Raw genomic sequence first — 14778 nt, 5'->3', positions numbered from 1 at the left:
TGGCACGGACTTCAATGCGAGACGCCTTTAATAGGTTCCACAACGAAACATTGTCTCGTAATTTGGTAGAAAATCCGAAGAAATTCTGGTCGTATGCAAAGTACACAAGCGGCAAGACGCAGTCAATACCTTCGCTGCGCAGTGCCGATGGTGCTCTTACCGACGACTGTGCCGCTAAAGCGGAGTTATTGAACGCAGTTTTCCGAAATTCCTTCACGAGGGAAGACGAATGCAATATTTCAGAATTTGAAACACGAACAGCTGCTAGCATGAGTTTCTTAGAAGTAGATACCTTAGGGGTTGCGAAGCAACTCAAATCGCTTGATACGGGCAAGTCTTCAGGTCCAGATTGTATACCGATTAGGTTCCTTTCAGATTACGGTGATACAATAGCTCCCTACTTAGCAATCATATACAACCGCTCGCTCACCGATAGATCTTTACCTACAGATTGGAAAATTGCACAGGTCGCACCAGTGTTTAAGAAGGGTACTAGGAGTAATCCATCGAACTACAGACCTATATCATTGACGTCGGTTTGCAGTAGGGTTTTGGAGCATATACTGCATTCAAACATTATGAATCACCTCGAAGGGAACGATCTATTGATACGTAATCAGCATTGTTTCAGAAAACATCGTTCTTGTGCAAAGCAGCTAGCTCTTTATTCGCGCGAAGTAATGGCCGCTATCGACAGGGGATCTCAGGTTGATTCCGTATTTCTAGATTTCCGTAAAGCTTTTGACACCGTTCCTCAAAAGCGACTTCTAATCAAGCTGCGGGCCTATGGGGTATCGTCTCAGTTGTGCGACTGGATTCGTGATTTCCTGTCAGGAAGGTCGCAGTTCGTAGTAATAGACGGCAAATCATCGAGTAAAACTGAAGTGATATCAGGTGTTCCCCAGGGAAGCGTCCTGGGACCTCTGCTGTTCCTGATCTATATAAATGACCTGGGTGACAATCTGAGCAGTTCTCTTAGGTTGTTCGCAGACGATGCTGTAATTTACCGTCTAGTAAGGTCATCCGAAGACCAGTATCAGTTGCAAATCGATTTAGAAAAGAGTGCTATATGGTGTGGCAGGTAGCAGTTGATGCTAAAGAAAGAAAAGTGTGAGGTGATCCACATGAGTTCCAAAAGAAATCCGTTGGAATTCGATTACTCGATAAATAGTATAATTCTGAAGGCTGTCAATTCAACTAAGTACCTGGGTGTTCAAATCACGAACAACTTCAGTTGGAAAGACCACGTAGATAATATTGTGGGGAAGGCGAGCCAAAGGTTGCGTTTCATTGGCAGGACACTTAGAAGATGCAACAAGTCCACTAAAGAGAGCGCTTACACTACACTCGTTCGTTCTCTGTTAGAATACTGCTGCGCTGTGTGGGATCCTTACCAGGTGGGATTGACGGACGACATCGAAAGGGTGCAAAAAAGGGCAGCTCGTTTTGTATTATCACGTAATAGGGGAGAGAGTGTGGCAGATATGATACGTGAGTTGGGATGGAAGTCATTAAAGCAAAGACGTTTTTCGTGGCGGCGAGATCTATTTACGAAATTTCAGTCACCAACTTTCTCTTCCGAATGCGAAAATATTTTGTTGAGCCCAAGCTACATAGGTAGGAATGATCATCAAAATAAAATAAGAGAAATCAGAGCTCGAACAGAAAGGTTTAGGTGTTCGTTTTTCCCGCGCGCTGTTCGGGAGTGGAATGGTAGAGAGATAGTATGATTGTGGTTCGATGAACCCTCTGCCAAGCACTTAAATGTGAATTGCAGAGTAATCATGTAGACGTAGATGTAGATGTAGAAGTGATTCATGCGAAAACGTACCCGACATGATTGTGGCTGCACGGCGGGAATTAACGTACTTTGAACGCGGAGTGGTAGCTGCAGCTAGTCGCATGGAACATTCAATTTCAGTAATATTCCGAGATTCACAGTGTCAAGAGTGCGTCGACAATATCAAATTTCAGGCATTACCTCTCATCACAGACAACGCAGTGGCCGACATCCTTCACTTAACGACCGAGAGCAGCGGCGTTTGCGTTGAGCTATCAGTGCTAACAGACAAGCAACACTGCATGACATAATTGCAGACGTTAGGACAATGTGTCGAAACTTGCCGTTAATGGGCTACGGCAGCAGACGACTGACGCGAGTGTCTTTGCTGACACCACAACATCGGCTGCAGCGCTTCTCCTGGGCTCATGATCATACCAGTTGGTTCCTAGACCACTGCAAAACCGTGATCTGGTCAGATGAGTCCCGATTTCTAAGAGCTGATGGTAGGTTTCGATTATGGCGCTGACCCAACGAAGCCATGGACCCAAGTTATTAACAAGGCACTGTCCAATCTGGTGGCGGCTCAATAATGGTGTAGGCTGTGTTTACGTGGAATCGACCAGGTCCTTGGGTCCAACTGAAGTGACCATTGACTGTAAATTTTTATGATCGACAACTTAGAGACCATCTGAAGCCATTCGTGGACTTCATGTTCCAAAAAAATGATGGAATTTTTAAGGATGACAGTCCGCCATGTCACCAGGCCACAATTGTTCGCAGTTGGTTTGAAGAACATTCTGAACAATCCGAGCGAATGACTTGGCCATCCCGACAGTGCAACATAAATCCCATTGAATGTTTATGGGACATAATCGAGAGATCAGTTCGTGCCCAAAATACTGCACCGGAAACATTTTCACAGTTATGGGCGCCTGCAGGGGCAGCATGGTTCAATATTTCTGCAGGGGACTTCCAACGACCTGTTGAGTCCACGCTACGTCGAGCCGCTGCGCTACGCCAGACGAAAGGAGGTCCAACACTATATTAGGGGGTAGCTCATGACTTTTGTCATCTCAGTATACTTTTCTGAAGCGTAGTTAGTCATATCTTTGAGTTTTAAGAATAGTTAAGTGTTTGACCGTTTTGAATTAAACGTTCCCAATTTGTCTGCTAAGTAGCTAAGTAGTTTGTTGTTGACTGTCAGTTTCATAGCTACATAAAACCTTCAAGCTCTACTCCACTTTTTACGTGTAACCATTACAAAGCTGCTAAAAATGTTTATTCCTCTGCAGCTAGTTATGATACTATGTCTATTACGTCGTCTCGCAGACTTTGAAATTGTAAAAGGAGAATGTCGTGACGTCATCTAGCCCATACTGTATCGAAACTGGGTGTAAACTGCTTTTTCGTGATTATAGGCTTACCTAAAAATACCAGCTATTTTTTTCGCTTTCAGTCGTTTGCGCTTTGCAAAAAAATGGTTGAAATGGCTCTGAGCACTATGGGACTTAACTTCTGAGGTCATCAGTACCCTAGAACTTAGAACTACTTAAACCTAACTAATCTAAGGACATAAACACATCCATGCCCGAGGCAGGATTCGAACCTAAGACGGTAGCGGTCGCGTGGTTCCAGACTGTAGCGCCTAGAACCGCTCGGCCACCCTGCCGGCTGCGCTTTGCAGTTGAAAGCTGCCAACAGCACTGCCAGCTCTCAGGGATCATTTCTGCAGACTCCATTATTGCTCTATTGACGACATTTTTATCTTAGGTGGTGATCATGTTTCTGTCATACCATCATTCTCGCATTTTTGACTGTCGCAAATACAGTAGATCTGGTCTGCCAGTAGCCAGACAATTTGAACTGTGTCACTTGTTACTCCAAGCTGCTGTTTGACAATGCAGTCATTATTACTTCACCAGACTAAGTCAGTTGTTCTTACCGTCATGATGACCTGAGGTCATCATGTCCTTCCACCATGTGGTAGCGAGGTTGCCGTAGTACTGAGTTCAGGCTGTCTTCTAATGACTCTATAATCGATTTTTCCGCATCTGGCGACCGGTGGGAGCATCCGAATTTTTTATAAACCCTCTGGCCCCAGTCAATCTTGTCCATCCTACTTCATGGATTCATTTTGTTCCTCATTGGACCTAATATTTTTCCTTGTTGCCACAAACAGTTTTACCTACTGCGGAGTTATGTCTATGTAAATACTCTATAGTTCGGGTTTCAACCTACTCTCGGTTCGTAATATGATGTAGTGGGGACTGCTTTCTACGGGAGGAGTAACTTTTGAGACTTGGCGAGAATGTTCCGGTCACCTGATAACTAATATACACTACTGGCCATTAAAATTGCTACACCAAGAAGAAATGCAGAAGATAAACGGGTATTCACCGGAGAAATATATTATACTAGAACTGACATGTGATTACATTTTCACGAAATTTGGGTGGATAGATCCTGAGAAATCACTACCCAGAACAACCACCTCTGGTCGTAATAACGGCCTTGATACGCCTGGACATTGACTCCAACATAGCTTGGATGCCGTTTACAGGTACAGCTACCCATGTAGCTTCAACACGATACCACAGTTCATCAACAGTAGTGACTGGCGTATTGTGACGAGCCAGTTGCTCGGCCACCATTGACCAGACGTTTTCAATTGGTGAGAGATCTGGAGAATGTGCTGGTCACAGCAGCAGTCGAACATTTTCTGTATCCAGAAAGCTCCGTACAGGACCTGCAATATGCGGTCGTGCATTATCCTGCTGAAATGTAGGGTTTCGCAGGGATCGAATGAAGGGTAAAGCCATGGGTCGTAACTCATGTGAAATGTAACGTCCACTGTTCAAAGTGCCGTCAATGCGAACAAGAGGTGACCGAGACGTGTAACCAATGGCACCCCATACCATCACGCCGGGTGATGCGCCAGTATGGCGATGACGAATACACGCTTCCAACGTGCGTTCAACGCGATGTCGCCAAACACGGATGCGACCATCATGACGCTCTAAACAGAACTTGGATTCATCCGAAAAAAATGACGTTTTTCCATTCGTGCACCCAGGTTCGTCGTTGAGTACACCATCGCAGGCGCTCCTGTCTGTGATGCAGCGTCAAGGGTAACCGCAGCCATGGTCTCCGAGCTGATAGTCCATGCTGCTGCAAACGTCGTCGAACTGTTTGTGCAGATGGTTGTTGTCTTGCAAACGTCCCCATATGTTGACTCAGGGAATGAGACGTGGCTGCAGGATCCGTTACAGCCATGCGGATAAGATGCCTGTCATCTCGACTGTTAGTGATACGAGGCCGTTGGGATCCAGCACGGAGTTCCGTATTACCCTCCTGAACCCACCGATTCCATATTCTGCTAACAGTCCTTGGATCTAGACCAAGCGATGTCGCGATACGATAAACCTCAATCCGACCTTTATCAAATTCGGAAACATGATGGTACGCATTTCTCCTCCTTACACGAGGCATCACAACGTTTCACCAGGCAACGCCGGTCAACTGCTGTTAGTGTATGAGAAATCGGTTGGAAAATTTCCTCATGTCAGCACGTTTTAGATGTCACCACCGGCGTCAACCTTGTGTGAATGCTCTGAAAAGTTAATCATTTGCATATCACAGCATCTTCTTCCTGTCGGTTAAATTTCGTATCTGTAGGAGGTCATCTTCGTGGTGTAGCAATTTTAATGGCCAGTAGTGTATTACAAATTTCTCTTTCTTCTACCAAACCTGATTTAGTAACTGTTTTATGTACTGGAAGACCTTATGCACAATGCTTTCCACAGATACTCTGTCCTTCAAGTGGCGGTTTACGCTGCACACTGCACACGCTGCAGCCTGAATTATCCAGTCGACTTAAGAAGTCTCCACTGTGTAGCGTAGGGAGAAGACCTGATCAGAACTGGGAACGATGCTTGTAGTCTACAGCTGTGCAGAGACTAGGATACTCATCAAGACACAAAGAAGGACAACACTTGATCATTGATATGACTGAAATGAACGTTCTGGGCTATGTTCATGATAACCTGAATGAGTGAACCCAGGTCATAGTATGAACAACCCTCTCAAAAAAAGAAAAAGAAAAAAAGAATTCAGAACTGTCTCCGCCATGATCTACAACCTCCACATCCTGTGTCAGCATTGAACTGTCACATGACCGTCTGGTACCAGTTCTCCCTTATTAACAACGTTCCAAAGTGACAAGTACTCCTTGAAGGAGGTGATTAATATTGGATTCGGTGAGCTTACCTTTATAATTATAAGTAGAAGCGCCTGGATGTGCCAATCCCATAGAGTTGTAGTTCCGACCTCTCGCCTTACGAGGGTACGTAATACATCGAGGACCACTGTCAAACATGATTGTCTAGGGGATCATTATAAATCCGCGGTGACTGGAGTGTGATTATTGGCTTTGAATAAAAGTGTCGTTCCTGTTCGTCTACACTCCTGGAAATTGAAATAAGAACACCGTGAATTCATTGTCCCAGGAAGGGGAAACTTTATTGACACATTCCTGGGGTCAGATACATCACATGATCACACTGACAGAACCACAGGCACATAGACACAGGCAACAGAGCATGCACAATGTCGGCACTAGTACAGTGTATATCCACCTTTCGCAGCAATGCAGGCTGCTATTCTCCCATGGAGACGATCGTAGAGATGCTGGATGTAGTCCTGTGGAACGGCTTGCCATGCCATTTCCACCTGGCGCCTCAGTTGGACCAGCGTTCGTGCTGGACGTGCAGACCGCGTGAGACGACGCTTCATCCAGTCCCAAACATGCTCAATGGGGGACAGATCCGGAGATCTTGCTGGCCAGGGTAGTTGACGTACACCTTCTAGAGCACGTTGGGTGGCACGGGATACATGCGGACGTGCATTGTCCTGTTGGAACAGCACGTTCCTTTGCCGGTCTAAGAAAGGTAGAACGATGGGTTCGATGACGGTTTGGATGTACCGTGCACTATTCAGTGTCCCCTCGACGATCACCAGTGGTGTACGGCCAGTGTAGGAGATCGCTCCCCACACCATGATGCCGGGTGTTGGCCCTGTGTGCCTCGGTCGTATGCAGTCCTGATTGTGGCGCTCACCTGCACGGCGCCAAACACGCATACGACCATCATTGGCACCAAGGCAGAAGCGACTCTCATCGCTGAAGACGACACGTCTCCATTCGTCCCTCCATTCACGCCTGTCGCGACACCACTGGAGGCGGGCTGCACGATGTTGGGGCGTGAGCGGAAGACGGCCTAACGGTGTGCGGGACCGTAGCCCAGCTTCATGGAGACGGTTGCGAATGGTCCTCGCCGATACCCCAGGAGCAACAGTGTCCCTAATTTGCTGGGAAGTGGCGGTGCGGTCCCCTACGGCACTGCGTAGGATCCTACGGTCTTGGCGTGCATCCGTGCGTCGCTGCGGTCCGGTCCCAGGTCGACGGGCACGTGCACCTTCCGCCGACCACTGGCGACAACATCGATGTACTGTGGAGACCTCACGCCCCACGTGTTGAGCAATTCGGCGGTACGTCCATCCGGCCTCCCGCATGCCCACTATACGCCCTCGCTCAAAGTCCGTCAACTGCACATACGGTTCACGTCCACGCTGTCGCGGCATGCTACCAGTGTTAAAGACTGCGATGGAGCTCCGTATGCCACGGCAAACTGGCTGACACTGACGGCGGCGGTGCACAAATGCTGCGCAGCTAGCGCCATTCGACGGCCAACACCGCGGTTCCTGGCGTGTCCGCTGTGCCGTGCGTGTGATCATTGCTTGTACAGCCCTCTCGCAGTGTCCGGAGCAAGTATGGTGGGTCTGACACACCGGTATCAATGTGTTCTTTTTTCATTTCCAGGAGTGTAATTGCGTATTTCTTTGAATTTCATTCTGTACCATACTGTAGCAGTTCCTTCTACGTATGGTCCATGTTTCATATCACTTCTCACTGACATGTCGTACGAAAGTTACTTCCTTCCTTAAGTTTTGCACACTAAAGTACGTTGACTCACTTGCTCGAACTCTTGCTGATTGTCGTCCGACGTCTTCCTCACCAGCTACAATCGTCGTCTTTGGCTCGCTGGAAATTGTACTCACACTTCTCGAAAAGAACTTTGTAAAGTCCAGAGCTGAAAAGCAAATGAGTATCCGCGTGTGAGAGGCCTTCCACCGTTGGGCGCCGAGCAGAGCTTTAGAACGGAAGAACTTCCTACAACTGCTCTTTCACGACGACAACAGTAAGCATGAATGTCGACCGTCTCAAGAGTTGAAGTCATCAGAATTACACTTCTCATTACATTACAAATAGTGGACTTCTTTCTTTCGTATTGAAAAAAATATAATACATATCAAATCACAGCTTACGCTGAAACCTTTCTGCTTTCTCTTGATCCCTATACGCTTAATAATAACTGAACATCAATCGATGTTTACATATATTGTACACTGCTCGATGTAGCTAAGGAACACTGATATTGTTGGATAAGAATAATCACACGCAATGGCAGACGACATGAAACACAGTACATACGTAACAGAGGTGGAGTGGTGTATTTATAACGAGCAATGGTACAGGTTTCACGTCTTGGGAAAGTAGGATGAAACATATCAGTAACGTTCATATTTGACAAAGGTCACACTCCCAATGTGAATACGATATTGCAGGGCCTGTGTTGTTAAGAAGCACGGTGCAACACATGCATGACAGAAGGAACAGCCACTGCGGTAGCTACAGCTGTTATGAAAAACGTGAAATGTATTCGCAATTGCGAATGCGAACATTCATCAGACATTGACAACAACGGAAAGCTGTGCAGGACAGAGACCCGAACTCAACGATTTACCACTTTACGAGAGCGGTGCGTTAACTGTTTTAGCTGTAAGTGCACAACTCACTACCAGGCCCAAACTTCCATGCGTCGTCGTTCCTGCGTCACAAGCTGTACTAGTACAAACAGTATGCAATTCCTGAAATGAAAAAGGAGTACAAAAGTCTCAAAAAATGAGATTGACAGGAAGTGCAAAATGGCTAAGCAGGGATGGCTAGAGGACAAATGTAAGGATATAGAAGCATATATCACTAGGGTTAAGACAGATTCTGCCTACAGACAAATTAAAGAGACCTTTGGAGAAAAGAGAACTACCTGTATGAATATCAAGAGCTCAGATGGAAAACCAGTCCTAAGCAAAGAAAGGAAAGCAGAAAGGTGGAAGGAGTATATAGAGGATCTATACAAGGGCGATGTGCTTGAGGGCAATGTTATGTAAATGGAAAAGAACGTAGATGAAGATGAGATGGGAGATGTGATATTGTCACGTAGAAGAAGGTGTAATTAGATGAATGACGAACACAAACATCACTTAACGAAGGTTTATTCAACACTTGCACATGCAAGTGCGCGGAGCGAACTGCCTCCTTACAGAAGACATACAGTACATATACAGCTACAGAACATTCCACTACAATGATTCTTCACATTTGTGGATACTTCTAGAATGTACTTGAACCGAATATAGAAATTAAAATTGTACCGTCCAGGTTAGTTTTGAACGCACGACGCTCCATGAAACACTTTGGTATCATACCCACTACACCACGGTGCTATTCAGCTTCTGCTGCGACAATATTGCGTGAAGAATTTGACAGAGCTCTGAAAGATCTAAGTCGAAACAAGACCCTGGAAGTAGACAACATTCCGTTAGAACTACTGATAGCCATGAGAGAGCCAGCCATGACAAAACTCTTCCATCTGGTGAGAAAGATCTATGAGACAGGCAAAATACCCTCAGACTTCAAGTAGAATATAATAATTACAACGCGAACGAAAACAGGTACTGACAGGTGTGAAAATTTTCAGACCATCAGTTTAATAAGTCGCGGCTGCAAAATAATAACACAAAGTCTTTACAGACGAATGCAACAATTGATAGAGGTCGACATTGGGAAAGATCAGTTTGGATTCCGTAGAAATGCTGGAACATGTGAAGCAATACTGACCCACGACGTATCTTAGAAGATAGATTAAGGAAAGGCAAACCTACGTTTCCATCATTTTTAGACTTAGAGAAAGCTTTTGACAATGTTGACTGGAATACTCTCTTTCAAACTCTGAAGGTGGCAGGGGCAAAATACAGGGAGCGAAAGGATATTTACAATTTGTACAGAAACCAGATTGCAGTTATGAGTCGTGGTGCATGAAAGGGAAGCAGTAGTTGGGAAGGGAGTGAGACAGGGTTGTAGCTTATCCCCGATGTTATTCAATCTGTATACTGAGCAAGCAGTAAAGGAAACAAAAGAAAAGTTCGGAGTATGAATTAAAATTCATGGAGAATAAACAAAAACTTTGATGTTCGCCGATGATATTGTAATTCTGTCAGAGACAGCAAAGGACTTGGAGGAGCAGTTGAACGGAATGGACATTGCCTTGAAAGGAGAATATATGATGAACATCAACAAAAGCAGAACGAGGATTACGGGATGTAGTCGAACGAAATCAGGTGATGCTGAGGGAACTAGATTAGGAAATGGGAGACTTAAAGTAGTACATGAGTTTTGCTACTTGGGAGCAAAATAACTGATGATGGTCGAAGTAGACAAAATACAAGATAGAGACTGGTGATGGCAAGGAAAGCTTTTCTGAGGAAGAGAAGTTTGCTAGCATCGAGTATAGATTTAAGTGTCAGGAAGTCTTTTGTGAAAGTATTTGTATGGAGTGTAGCCATGTATGTATGTGAAACGTGGACGATAAGTAGTTTAGACAAGAAGAGAATAGAAGCTTTCGAAATGTGGTGCTACAGAAGAATGTTGAAGATTATATGGGTAGATCATGTAACTAATGAGGAGGTACTGAACAGAATTGAGGAGAAGAGGAATTTGTGGCACAACGTGTCTAGAATAAGGGATCGGTTGGTAGGACATGTTCTGAGGCATCAAGGGATCACTAATTTAGTACTGGAGGGCACCGTAGAGGGTAAAAATCGTAGAGGGAGACCAAGAGATGAATACACTAAACAGATTCAGAAGGATGTAGGGTGCAGTAGTTACTTGGAACTGAAGAAGCATGCACAGGATAGAGTAGCATGGAGAGCTGCATCAAACCAGTCTCTGAAGACCACAACAACAACAACAACAATTCCTGTAGGGTGGAGAATAATTTTAATTGAAAATCGCTGCCTTGTATTGGCAGATAACTACGATTTTGCAATACTTATGTTGTTAAAAAGAACGACGCAGTGTTCCTTTGGACAAGCGTCGTTGCATGCAGGCATATGGGAGTTTTGGTCTGGCTGTGGGTCGTGCACGGATGGCCAAAACGGCTAAGGCAACCGCTCGCTTAAAGTGGGAAATTCGAGTTCGAGTACCGTCCGGCACAGTTTTCACTGTCGTCGTTCCCTTTTACAGCTGAGGGCTGTTCGTATTCACAATTTCGAATACATTCCATGTACGCCGACATAAAGGTCGATATCAGACTCTCAGTAAGAATCTGCCCTCCTCGGGCGCTGATGTACGTTTTGCACCCGTTCTTCAAGCAGGCTACTAAACTGTTGAGGAGTCCTTAGGGAATATTGTCCCACTCTTCTCTCAAGGCGGTTTCCAGTTCTTGCACGGTTCGTTGATAAACACGTCTGCTAATAGCATCCGAAATAGCGTTTAGGTCTGAGGAGTATTCAGGCTATTTCATAAGGTCTGTATATAATTTCCAGTGTGTCCGACATCTTATCGGTCTAGTATGGGCGGGCAGACTTAATCCAGCACTGATTTTTAATGGTAGAGCTTTCTCGAAATTAATTTCAACACAGATAGTTTTTTACAACACCAAGTGAATATTTTAACCTGGTAAGTTCGGGCTGGAATTTTACCACATTTCCTGTACGTAGAGCTAACTTAATTTTGACAAGATACGTAAGTATGTTCTTACAAATCCAGGTTCTGCTTGGTAACCTCGTTATATACAGACACAAATTCTATTACATTTAAGTCCGTCTTGCTTAGTTTGTTGTTCATAACTGTTGCCATCAATTTGCATGTCTTTATATATTCTACTCTTATATAATGTCCGTCCAAATGCGGTATTCAGTGTCCATAGTGAGTGCATTCCACAAACCTCTATAGGTACGTTATCAGGCCGTGCGGGGTAACTGAGCGGTCTCGGGTGTCTTGTCACGGTCCGCGCGGCTTCCCCCGTCGGAGGTTCGAGTCCTCCCTCGGGCATGGGCATGGGGATGGGCATGTGTGTGTGTGTGTGTGTGTGTGTGTGTGTGTGTGTGCCGTCCTTAGTGTATATTAAGTAGTGTGTAAGCTTAGGAACCGATGACCTCAGCAGTTTGGTCCCATAAGATCTAACCACAGATTTCCAATTTTACAGTCTCAGAAATTACAAGTGATATGTACTACGGGACATTTTGCCCTGACCACCAGTTCTTTGTCTTCTTACTGTGGCAGTACTGTCTGCTACGACCTGGAAGTGTGGCCGTTAAACTTTTCATAGTAATACAATGTACACACGATGACCTGCGTACCGCAGAGGTTAATTAGAAAGGGCCTTATCGTTGTCATGTAGCCATGATTATGTGCAGTGTTATACTTAGACTTTAAATATTCTAAATCCATATCATTTTAATCATCATAAAGATTTTATGCTTGACAGACATTTAGTCTGATGTGCCCAGTATGTAAGTAATCTTACGTTTGTACTTTAATGTATACAAAACGTTTTTGTCTTTCAGTTTGCATACATATTTATGCTTATCCTCTGTGTCGGATACTACTGATGATGGGCTATATTCCTGAATATTGGTCTGACGAATAAATACTTTAAATAAGTGCAGCTCATGGTGTACAAGAAGAAATCCTCTATCACATACAGACAAGCCATGGAACAGCCAACATATAAGATTTCCAAAACGCATTGTACTTCTATATTCTGCTGGCTACATTTGAAATAGATCCTGCTGGTTGATTCCAACTGATCCCATTTACAAAGTGGAAGAAATAAGAGTTTTAGGAGCCAAGGTGATTTCCATCAGGGGAGAGATCCCGAATATCCGATGATTATTGTAAAGTGACTTTAAGAATACTTTATTCTATTACTATACGCCAACAAACCCTATTAATAGATACTAGAAACATTTTAGAGGAGAAATCCGGAAAAATATAATCAATTTGCTGTATTTATTTTTAAAAATGTTGGATGCTTTAATATGTGTGTATAGATCTGAATTTTTCCAGGGTGCCTAATGGCGGATGGTGACAATTATTAATTTAGAAATTAATATTATTCAGTAAAATGCAATTTATACAACCAAAAATACACTGAAGCGCCAAAGAAACTGGCATAGGCATGCGTATTCAAATACAGAGATATGTAAACGGGGAGAATACGGCGCTGCGGTCGGCAACTATTATATAAGACAACAATTGTCTGGCGCAGTTGTTAGATCGGTTACGGCTGTTACTATGACAGGTTATCAAGATTTAAGTGAGTTTGAACGTGGTGTTATAGTCGGCATATGAGCGATGTCACTCAGCATCTCCGAGGTAGCATTGAAGCGGGGATTTTCCCGTACGACCATTCTACGAGTGTACTGTGGATATCAGAAATCTGGTAAAACATCAAATCTCCGATATCGCTGCCGCCGGAAAATGTTCCTGCAAGAACGGGATCAACGACAACTAAAGAGAATCGTTCAACGTGACAGAAGCGCAACCCTTCCGCAAGTTGCTGCAGATTTCAGTGCTGGGCCATCAACAAGTGTCAGCGTGCGAACTATTCAACGAAACATCATCAATACGGTCTCCTGGAACCGAAGGCCCACTCGTGTACCCTTGATAACTGTACGACACAAAGCTTTACGCCTCGCCTGAGCCCGTCAACACCGACATTGGACGGTTGATTACTGGAAACTTGTTGCCTGGCTGGACGAGTCTCTTTTCAAATGGTACCGAGCGGATAGACGTGGTACGGAGATTACCTCATGAATCTATGGACCCTGCATGTCAGCAGGGGACTATTCATGCTGGTGGAGGCCCTGTAATGGTGTGGCGCGTGGTCAGTCGGAGTGATGTGGGAAAGCTGATATGTCTAGATACTACTCCGACATGTGACACGTACGTAAGCCTACTGTCTGGTCACCTGCATCATTTCTTGTCCATTGTGCATTCAGACGGACTTGGGCAATAACAGCAGGATAACGTGACGCCCCACACATCCAGAATTGTTAGAGTGGCTCCAGGAACTTTCTTCCAAATTTAAACACTTCCGCTGGCCAAACTCGCCAGACAAGAACATTATTGAGCATATCTGTGATGCCTTGCAAGGTGCTGTTCAGAAGAGATCTCCACCCCCTCGTACTCTTACGGATTTATGGACAGCCCTGCAGGATTCATGGTGTCAGTTCCCGCCAGCACTACTTCAGATATTAGCCGAGTCCATGCCACGTCGTGCTGCCGCACTTCTGCGTGCCCGCGGAGGCGCTACACGATATCAGGCAAGTGTACCAGTTTCCTTGGCGCTTTAGTGTAATTAGTATATGTTTCCAAATATCACTTTCACTGTTTTTCACTAAATAAAAATTTTTGGGTCAAGCTACTAAATGCTCGAATTAAAAAATGTAAATTATTGGTAGACATCACAAACAAAAGACTTCCGTCCCTTCTCTTCGACACCAGTACACAGTTCTTGGGCCCACCTACGAAATTTGATACAGCATATCTATTGTTACCCACTTTTGTCTAAGTGATGTGAAGATAAACACATTATTTAACTGCACTGTCCTCGGCGTCAGTTGACACCAGAGGAACACAATCGTTCTCAGGTGAAGATGAAAATGAGCTGCGCCCTCTCTTGCTTCGTTTTCGCTGGTCTCTTGGTTGGCTGTCGTGGATGCTTTAGAGGCGGCAGTTGCAACAGTCTTGGATGATTATTCTGACGACAGGCATAGGATTTCCTGTGCCCTACTTGATTTGCTAGACCCTCTTG

This window comes from Schistocerca nitens, chromosome 5 (assembly GCF_023898315.1).
Source record: "Schistocerca nitens isolate TAMUIC-IGC-003100 chromosome 5, iqSchNite1.1, whole genome shotgun sequence".
Taxonomy (NCBI): Eukaryota; Metazoa; Arthropoda; class Insecta; order Orthoptera; family Acrididae; genus Schistocerca; species Schistocerca nitens.
The sequence above is the reverse complement of the archived record's forward strand: the minus strand, read 5'-3'. Positions refer to the sequence as shown.